The sequence below is a fragment of the Heterodontus francisci genome, chromosome 32 (assembly GCF_036365525.1).
Source record: "Heterodontus francisci isolate sHetFra1 chromosome 32, sHetFra1.hap1, whole genome shotgun sequence".
NCBI classification, from domain to species: domain Eukaryota; kingdom Metazoa; phylum Chordata; class Chondrichthyes; order Heterodontiformes; family Heterodontidae; genus Heterodontus; species Heterodontus francisci.
The window spans coordinates 43137731-43147873 of NC_090402.1; the positions used below are offsets into that span (position 1 = coordinate 43137731).

At 41.3% G+C, this 10143-nt stretch overlaps 1 non-coding gene across 1 annotated transcript; it reads left to right on the forward strand.

Annotated features, from left to right (window-relative positions):
- The first annotated feature begins 9186 nt into the window (after nucleotides 1-9186).
- On the forward strand, nucleotides 9187-9268 carry trnas-aga (transfer RNA serine (anticodon AGA)). The gene has a single exon. It is a non-coding gene; the product is annotated as a tRNA-Ser (tRNA).
- Nucleotides 9269-10143: the final 875 nt, after the last annotated feature.

Below are 10143 nucleotides of genomic sequence, written 5' to 3' on the forward strand. Positions count from 1 at the left end.
AAGTTCTCCTGCATGCACTTGAAGAATTCTGCCCCCTTTAAGCTTTTTGCACTAAAACTATCCCCTCTAATATAGGGGAAGTTGAAATCCCCTACTATTATTACCCTATTATTATTGCATCGCTCTGAGATTTGCCTACATATCTGTTCCTCTACCACTTTTTGGAGGCCTGTAGTACACTCCCATCCAAGTAATAGCCCCCTTTTTGTTTTGAAGTTCTACCCATATGGCCTCATTAAAGGAACCTTCTAAGATATCATCCCTCCTTACTGCAGTAATTGTCTCTCTAATCAACAGTGCAATGCCACCTCCTCTTTTACCCCCTCCCCTATCACGTCTGAAGATTCTCTCCCCTAGGATATTCAGCTGCCACTCCTGCCCTTCCTTCAACCATGTCTCAGTAATAGCAATAATATCATATTCCCATGTGTTAATCAACGCCCTCAATTTATCTGCCTTACTAGTAAGAGTCCTTGCATTAAAATAGATACAATCCAGCCTTGCATTATTTGCCTGAGCCTTAACAGATCTACATTTACTCTGTCCTCCGGACTGACTTAGCTTCACATTTATATTTGATTATACATCACCCCCTACTGTGCTTCCACTCTGCATCCCATCCCCCTGCCAAATTAGGTTAAACCCCCCCCCAACAGCACTACCAAACTCCCAGCAAGGATACTGGTCCCATTCTGGTTCAGGTGCAACCCGTCCATCTTATACAGATCCTACCTTCGCCAGAAACAGGCCCAGTGATCCAAGAAGCTAAAACCTTCCCTCCTGCACCATCTCCCCAACCATGCATTCATCTGCTCTCACCTCCTATTCATATACTCACTGGCCTGTGGCACTGGAAGAAACCCAGAGATTACAACCTTTGAGGTCCTACTTTTTAATCTACTGCCTAGCTCCCTAAATTCTTTTTGCAGGACCTCATCCCTCTTTCTACCTATGTCATTGGTACCAACGTGGACCACGGCCTCCGGTTGTGCGCCCTCACCCTCCAGAATACTCTATAGCCGCTCAGTGACATCCAAGACCCTTGCACCAGGGAGGCAACATACCATCCTGGAATCACATCTGCGACCACAGAAACGCCTATCTGTTCCTCTAACCATAGAATCCCCTACCACTATTGCCCCCTTGTCCCTTTTTCTCCACAGTTGAGTCAGCCATGACATTCCGGTCATGACTCTTGATGCATTCTCCAGAGGAACCCTCTTCCCCATTGGTACTCAGAATTGAATACCAGTTAGAAAGTGGGATGTCCTCTGGGGACTCCTGCATTACCTGCCCTGACTTCTTTGTCCATCCGGCATCCACAAAGTCACCCCCCGACTGTGCTGGCCTCGGCACCAGCTTGACTACCTCCTGAAACGTGCCATCCACGTAGTCCTCCACCTCGCAGACACGCCACAATGAATCCAGCCGCCGCTCAAGCTCCGAAACCCGAAGCTCAAGCTTCTGCAACCTTCCCCCCACCCGCCCTGCTGAAAATGGCATCCATGACCTGCCTGATGGCGTGATGAGCTACCAACTGCAAGATGCCACCTCAGTACACAGCTGATCCTGATCCCTGGAACGACCCAGTTGCATGAAAATTCAGGGTGATGGAGAACTTGACAGCTACAGGTAAGGGACAGCAATGGGGGCCACGAGGCTTCAGGTCATTGTGGATCACAGCCCAAATGTCTGAGACTATCTACCTGGATAGGCGCAGCCTCCTACTGGTGCTCTGTCATTTGCAGTTAGCTAACTCTTCGGCGGTAGATCCGATGTCTTCATCCCCTTGCAGCCCCCCACTGTGCTCCGCTGGCCTACTGCTGTCCATGAGATTGCATCTGCTGAAGCTCATCCTAGCTGCTGTGTCCTATGTTGGAGTATCCTGCTCCTATCTGAACTCCTTCAGCTGGGCTTTGTTCATTCATCGTACTAACTCCAGCTGCCCCAGTGATGCTAGCAGTCTCACTTACCTCTCCGGATTCCTACCACTCTCCATGGAAAAATGCAACTCTTCCATCTGCAGCAATAGCTACTCTGAGGCACATCTGAAGCTGTTCAGCTACTGATAAGCCTGTTAATGAGCTATTCAATGATCTCTCCAGGCACTTACTTGGAGGCATGCACCCAACCTGTTCCTTTCCTCCCTGTGGCCCTTTGAGAATGGCTTCACGTTCCAGAGGCAGTGGGACCCGATGCCGACTTCCGAGAACGCGACATTCAAATCACGCTCGCACCCACTCCAGCTGGCTTTGAAAATCCAGCCCTATTACTCCACTTCCCAAGTTATGTTTTTATAATGGAAATCTTGTAATATGTCTCAAGGGAATTTAAATTACCATTTTACAATAGGAAATGGTATTTCAACTTTTGAAGTTAACTGTTGATTGATGAACAAATGAAAAATGTTTTGTTTGAGAAAAGTGCCTTTTTCAAAGTAAACAACATTTATAATATCCAAAAATACCATCTTTTTTTAACTACATATTCCATAATATGTGCTTTAACACCTTAATTCCAGCGTTTAAAAGCCTGGGCTTTGAGTAGATATTTTGATTTTGTAACGATTGGAGAGCTTCTAACCACATCTGTGCTTACCGAACATGTGCAGTCTGTAAACTTTCTTTGCATGCAATTTGTGCATTAACAGAGTTGAAGGGTCAAATGTGTTGCTCCTCATCCTGTGATTTTCCAGATTACTTTGAAAGAAACTGGCATTTAAATTGTCAAAAATTAATTTTGGAGGTTTGTTTACATTTATTAATAAATGTTATTTTCTGTTAAGTGCTGCTTAGATAGGCAGGATTTGTGCATAATGGCATGTGATCAGAGCTTTTTTGCTGATGGTTATAAAAGAAAACAGAGATTGTTCATCAATATTTTCTTTTAGTTTAGTTTCTAAATATGTAAAAACTTGGAAATTGTACTATGAACTTTTCAGTATCTTACTAAGTTATATTTGTTTCTTTATGAAAGGTTATCTTTATTAAAGATTAAATAAGTCAGAAAATTCACAAACATAACAAGCAAGGGTAAATCCTGTACTACTGGCAAATGTGGAGAGAGCAAAAAAAAAAGTTGATTACTTAAATATTTTAATGCGGGAATATAAAGATAAAAAATGGCAGGCAATGGAGGAAGTCGGTCTGGGGGATACCTGAGGCCACAAAAGAGGCTGTGGTTTGAGAAGGAGGCTAATGAGTTGAAAGACAGCGAAAGTAGTTTTAAAGGGAATAATGACAATTTGGACATCAGTCTCCTGAGCCATCTTCTCTCAAAATATCGTCAATAGCATGGAAAAGGTAAATCTGGAATATTACTTTGATTTAAATTGTGAGAGTAGGACAACGAGACATCAGTTTAAATGAGAACTGGCATCACAGTTCTTCACATAGCAGAGATAGGCTGGGATTTCATGTTGGGCAAATGGGAGCCGGCCACCAACTGAAAAGTTGGTGGCGAACATGCTTCTGCCTCGCCTGGGGATCCGACCCGCATTTTACGGGTCCCCAGGCTTTAATTGTTACGAGGTGGGACTTCCACCCATTTGAGGGAGGAAGTCCTGCCTCATTGAGCTGCTGGCAGCTCTTAGTCCCAGCAGCTCCACCGGGAGCAGTGGCCACTGCTAGGATGCAGCTCAGCCGAAGACATGGAGCCAGGAAGAAAAGTAGGTTTTGGTTGCCTTGCCAGGGGTAATTGGTTGGGCCCCGACGAGGCAAGGGTAGTCAGTTGGGGGGGTTGGGGCGGTGTGTTGGGTGCTGGGGGTAGTTGGGGTAGCAGGGGCAGCCCTACATCGGGCACCTGTGCCCGATGAGCAGGGTCCACCCCTGAGACGATCGGAAGCTGCCTATTTTTCACAGATGGCTTTTCCACTTGCCACGCGTAAAATCTGTGTGGAGGTGGGTGTAGGCCATTAGGTGGTCGTTAAGTGACTATTTAAGGGCTTTGATTGGCCTGGGGTGGGTGGGCTGCTTTTTGCCCCCCCCAACCCTACATAAAGGGGGGGCGGAGGCGGGAGCGGGTCGGGAAAGCCTCCATCTGGCTCGTTGGGGTGGAGTAAAATTGCAACCATAATTTTTCTCTATTTATCCTACCAAATCCTTTAAGCATTTAAAATATCTTGATTAAATCACCTCTTAATCTTCTATAGTCAAGGGAATACAAAGTTAGTCTATGCAACCTGTCCTCATAATTTAACCTTTTAGTTCTGGTATCATTCTGTTGAATTTGCACTGTATCATTCCTGAGGTGCAGTGCCCAGAACTGAATGCAGTATTTATGATTTTCCAGCCATCATGAGTGCGGGGCAGTCTCTATTGTGTAGATAGTCTTTTCCTTTCCATCATTTTCATAGATTTGTAGTAATGATTAGGTATTACCAAGCTTGGTGTTAACCCCCATAGATTGTTGGAAGAATGAATGATTGAGGGAGGCAAGGAACTCCAGCATTTTACGGATTAAAGGAAAAAGCAGTTTTTGATATTATGCATGCAATAAAGATGCCTACTGAGTCTTTTGACTGAAAAGCATTGTCAGAATTATTATCTTTCATGTAAGTTTTAAACCAAGGTCCCATCCACTTGTTCAGGTAGATATAAAAGATCCAATGGCACTATTTAAAAAACAACAGAAAAGGATCTATCCTGGCCTACATGTATCCTTTAACTAACGTGATCCAAAAGACAGATAAATCATTATTTATCTGATTTGTTGTTTTTAGAACCATGTGTGTAATATGGCTGCCCCATTTAAAACAGTAACCACAAGCAAAACACTTTGGGATGTCTTCAGGAGGTGAATGGCACTAAATGCAAGGTAGTTCTTTCCTTTTAAGAGGGTGAAATGGATGCATCTGTTTTAGAAATTAGCAAGTTTTCAGTTCAAGTTGATATTTGAGAGGTTGATAAAGAACTTGACCAAGAGTTTCTGCTTTAGATGCAAATGCGCCCCAAATTGTGTCTGTTTTGGGAATTTTTTTTTTCCTTGCGCTTCTGCTCAAACTAATTTGCATGTCAACAAATGCAAAATCTGTCATGAACCAGGGCAGTTGAACAGTGTTTTCGTTATTTAAAAAATGGCTTCAAAAAATATTCCTTGTCATATATGAGTGATAGTTTGGTGCAGTTTGATTAATAGAGCTGAAAATGGGTTTATCGCAATAAAGCATTTTTAATTGGTGTCAATTCTCCAATTGTGAGTAACCTGATTTTAAATTACTGAAATTGACTTTTGAAAAATATACAGAACCATTTTCAAGCTAGATTTGGGTACAGTAGTCAGTTTCTTAGCAAATTAAAAAGAAGCAAAAATTTTTTAAATCTCTCTCGTTGTCGCCTTGCACCCAACAGAACCAATTGCATATTTTGAGCCTCCTTGAAGGTCTGCAAACGAGTGCAATTAGCAGAAACTTCCTAAAGTGATTAATTCACCCGAGGGGTGTGGCCAGTTTTTTGGGCGGGGTCAGCTTCTGGTGAGATGGTTTTTAAACTAGCGCAAAAGAAGTACTGGCCATAATTTGTGTTTAAAATTCCATGATCTTTTTGGCCGGTTATTCCGATTTTGGGCAAATTACATCGAGCAAAACAGCACAACCAAGTGGAAACTTTATCCCACTGTATGCCAGATAAAAGGGCTGCCATTAGCATGAGAAAAATCCCCCTTCAGTCTAGCAGTTGCTACCAGCTCAAACAACAGTTCAGGAAAATTTTTAGTGGTCCCATGATCCACACACTAGTAAAATTCTGATCCCCATGCCCAACATGGTGGGTTTCCATCAGGCGACTTCATGACTGAATATTTGAAATACTCTTTTCTCAATGAAGATTATATCAAATTAAGAGAAAGAAGGTATGAACACAGTATTGTTCCTTTTTAACTTAGAGGACTGAAGATTCTCCTCACTGGGTAAATAACGGGCAACCGTAACATTTTTCCAGCAAGACACACAATCATTGCTGGTATCCTCTGTACAGTGTAGTTTTTTGAGAATTGCATTGTACATATTGTTCACTTGAGGCTACCATGCACACATGAGCCAGCAGAGAGAGCTGGAAGAGAAAGTGAAAGTAAAACAGAATAAAGAAGACTCCATTATGTTCAACAGCATGCTGCCTCTGTCTCAGATTTTGCCTCATTTTTCTTACTAAACTTGGCTAAACCTCACTCCAATCCTGAGAACATCACATACAGTGCAAGTAGAGTCACCATAATAAGCAACATTTTGGCAAGAACTCTCAGCATTAGAAGAAAGGCTAAATGAAAGCCAACAATATACATTTCAAATAATTACCAATAACTGTTGTTGATTTGCAGGTTTTTCTCAGTTCATTTTACTAATAGTAATTGAATGATGTTGAATACAATGTGTTAATTAAATTTTAAGTGGCAAAATTACGCAAATCAAGTAGAATGCTTTTAAGTAATAACATGTTGTTAAACATGATAAATTTAGCATAGTAGCCTGTAATTGGAGAGCATACAGAGAATACTGATGGCAAGAAACGTACAAAGGGATCCTCTGGCTTTTTCTGCTGTGCCAGCCATTCAATTAGTGTCTTGTCAGGTCTCAGAAAAATGCCCAGGTGCTTTGACTTTTGTTATGTTGGCAATGTGCAGCCATTTTGTGTACCACACGATCTTACAAATTGCAAATGGAATGAATGATTATTTCACCTGTTTTGGACAATGTTGACTGAGGAAGGAATGTTGGACAAGTAGGTGGAGAACTCCTTTATTCTTCTTCAGATGTCATCATTGTGTCTTTAACGTCAACCTGAACCACAAGGAAAAGTCAGACAGGGGCTTTGTTCAATGTTCTATCTGCAGCCCTTTGCCAATGCAATGCTCTCTCAGTGTTGCCCAAGAGTAGAAATTATATCCTGGAGTGTTGTTTTAATCGACAACTCACTGACTCAAGGGCAACTTGGGAAATTAAAGTGCACCAGTCAATGTTCTTGAGAACAGTTTATGCACCTAATGTGATAAAGGAGGAAAGAACTGGTATTTATAGAGCACTTTTCACATCCTCGGGATTCTTTATTTCACAAAGCAATCTGCAGTCAATTAATTAATTTTGAAGTGCAGCTACTGTTGTTATGTCAGTAAAAATAGCTGCCAGTTTTGTGCACAGTATGCTACAAATGGCAAATGAACTAATGACCAGATAATCTGCTGTTGGACAAGTTGTTTGAAGGAGAAATGTTGGCCAGAATGTCAGGATAACTCCTTGCTCTCATTTGAATTGTGCCATGGGATCTTTTACATTAAAGAATAGATTTAAGAATCCTTCTCTTAAAGTTATAGGATGAAGAGAATTTGATTAGTTTATTTCTACAGTATAAAGTGAAATCAAGAGTCTGAATTTAAGGTTTGTCGCTGAGTTAATAAAATACAATATTGCCAGAGGTTCCATTTACTCAACCACCTTAATCCGAATCATAAAATTAAGTAGCGCAGCTGGGTTCAGTTCTCATGATTAAAATTCAAGTGATAACTTTGAGTGAGGAGGAAGTTAATTGAAATGATTTATCATGTGTCATGATCCACACACTGATGTACAAGATTAACCACATTGCCCATATTTCTTGAGAAAATATTCTCATTGCAGAATCAGATGTCTATTTAACACATGACCTTTACATCTCTTGCACTATTTCTGGTACCAGGCGAAAGATTTGAACAGAGCTGCCCACTCTGAATTTTGGAATATTTTCTGTAAAAGTTCCAACTGCTTGATATCACATTATTGGAGAAATATTGAAAGTATAACTGCCTCAAATTCAATTATTGAACAACAGCTTGCACTTCTATAGCACCTTTAGCACCACATGTAGTGCAAAAGAACTTTCAATACATAAATGAATTGTTTACAGTGATAAAAACTTTCATTTATATAGCGCCTTTCACAATCTAAGAATGCTGCAAAGCACTTTATAGCAAATGAAGTACTTTGAAGTGTAGTCACTGTTAGAATGCAGGAAATGCAGCAGTTAATTTGCACACAGCAAGCTCCCAAAAACAGCAATGCGATAATGACCAGTTAATCTGTCTTTTTTTGTGATGTTGCTTGAGGGATAATTATTGGCCAGGACACCGGACATAACTCGTCTGTTCTTCAAAATAGTGCCATGGGATCTTTTACATCCACCTGAGAGAGTAGACTGGACCTCAGTTTAAAGCTTCATCTGAAAGATGGCACCTCTGGCAGTGCAGCATTCCCTCAGTACTGTAGAGGAGTGTTAGCCTAGATGTTTGTGCTCTGGAGTGGGCCCCTGGAGTGGGATGCAAACTCACAACCTTCTGACTCAGGGGCGAGAGTATAGATCTGGCAACTTAAAAAGAAGTTTTGAAATTGATAGAAGCAAAGAATTATCTGAAACAACATTATCCCAAACTAGAGGGCATCATCTTAAAATTAGAGATTGGCTGCTCAGGGGTAATGTCAGAAAGCACTTCTTCGCACAAAGAAATCTGGAACTCTCTTCTCTGTGAAGCAGTTGAGGCTAATTCAATTGAAAATTTCAAAACTGATATCGATAGATTGCTGTTAGACAAGGGATATGTAACCAAAGTGGGTAAATGGAGTGAAAATACAGATCAGCCAATATCTAATTGAATAGTGGAACATTCTCGAGGGGCTGAATGGCCTACTCCTGTTCCTAAGTTCGTGTAAAACTGCAAATACTGGAAATTTTCACTAAGGACTGAAACTGTTGAAACTGGACAACAGCGTTTATGTTCAAATTAAAAGAGAAGTTAACATTTCCAGGGTTAGACAGTTAGGTGTAGAAATTCGATTGTGCAGTGCCTGTAAAACAAACTCCTTAGGGTACAAAATGACAGGGAATGTGCATGTCTGTAGTCATTCTGTGCTGCAAGTGAGCCATATGGTCATTTTGGTTAGGGCACCCTGTTGTCATCCAGCGAGTCTGCATGAAACTGGCATTAGGTGCATGGCATATGCAGATCATGGGCTTAATTCCTATTTCAGGCTCCTTTGTGAAATTTGTTTGCAACCGACATGTGCCATGTATGCATGCATGCAGTGACCAGTTTCTCAAGTGCATAGCGGGCAAACCAACTGTTTTTCCAGGAACTGCTGGAGGTTGTCACCCAAAAAGGGAAGTTTCTAGTCTTTTTAAAAATCAAAGATACCTTCAAATAGAGATAAGGGGAGCACTCTTACCAGTAGTCGTGACCGAGTGATTAAGGCGATGGACTAGAAATCCATTGGGGTTACCCCGCGCAAGTTTGAATCCTGCCGACTACGTGATTGAATGAATTCAGCAATTTAATTAATTTCCTTTGAAGTTATCATGCCTGATGCATGATAATATCCCACCATTATTTTGGTACCATTATTCAAGAAGGGTAGCAGGGATAAACCAGGTAATTACAGGCCAGTGAGTCTAACATCAGTGGTAGGGAAACTATTGGAAAAAATTCGGAGGGACAGGATTAATCTCCACTTGGAGAGGCAGCGATTAATCAAGGATAGTCAACATGGCTTTGTCAGGGGGAGATCATGTCGAACAAACTTGATTGAATTTTTAGAGGAGTTGACTAGATGTGTAGATGAGGGTAAAGGAGATGATGTAGTCTACATGGACTTCAGTAAGGCTTTTGAAAAGGTCCTACATGGGAGATTGGTTAAGAAGGTAAGAGCCCATGGGATCCAGGGCAATTTGGCAAATTGGATTCAAAATTGGTTTAGTGGCAGAACACAGAGGGTGATGGTCGAGGGTTGTTTTTGCGATTGGAACCTGTGACCAGTGGTGTACCGCAGGGATTGGGGCTGGGACCCTTGCTGTTTGTAGTGTACATTAAAGATTTTGACATGAATATAGGAGGTATGATCAGTAAGTTAGCCGATGACACCGAAAATTGGTGGTGTCGTAAATAGTGAGGAGGAAAGCCTTGGATTACAGGACAATATAGATAGGCTGGTAAGATGGGCAGAGCAGTATCAAATGGAATTTAATCCTGAGAAGTGTGAGGTGATGCATTTTGGGAGAACTATCAAGGCAAGGGAATATACAATAATTTCAGAGCATGACAGGCCCCCCACTTTACTTTTATTTTTAGTTATTTTTTCTTTTTTGCATTTTTTACATTTTTTTGTATGTTTATTTTATTTCATCTTAG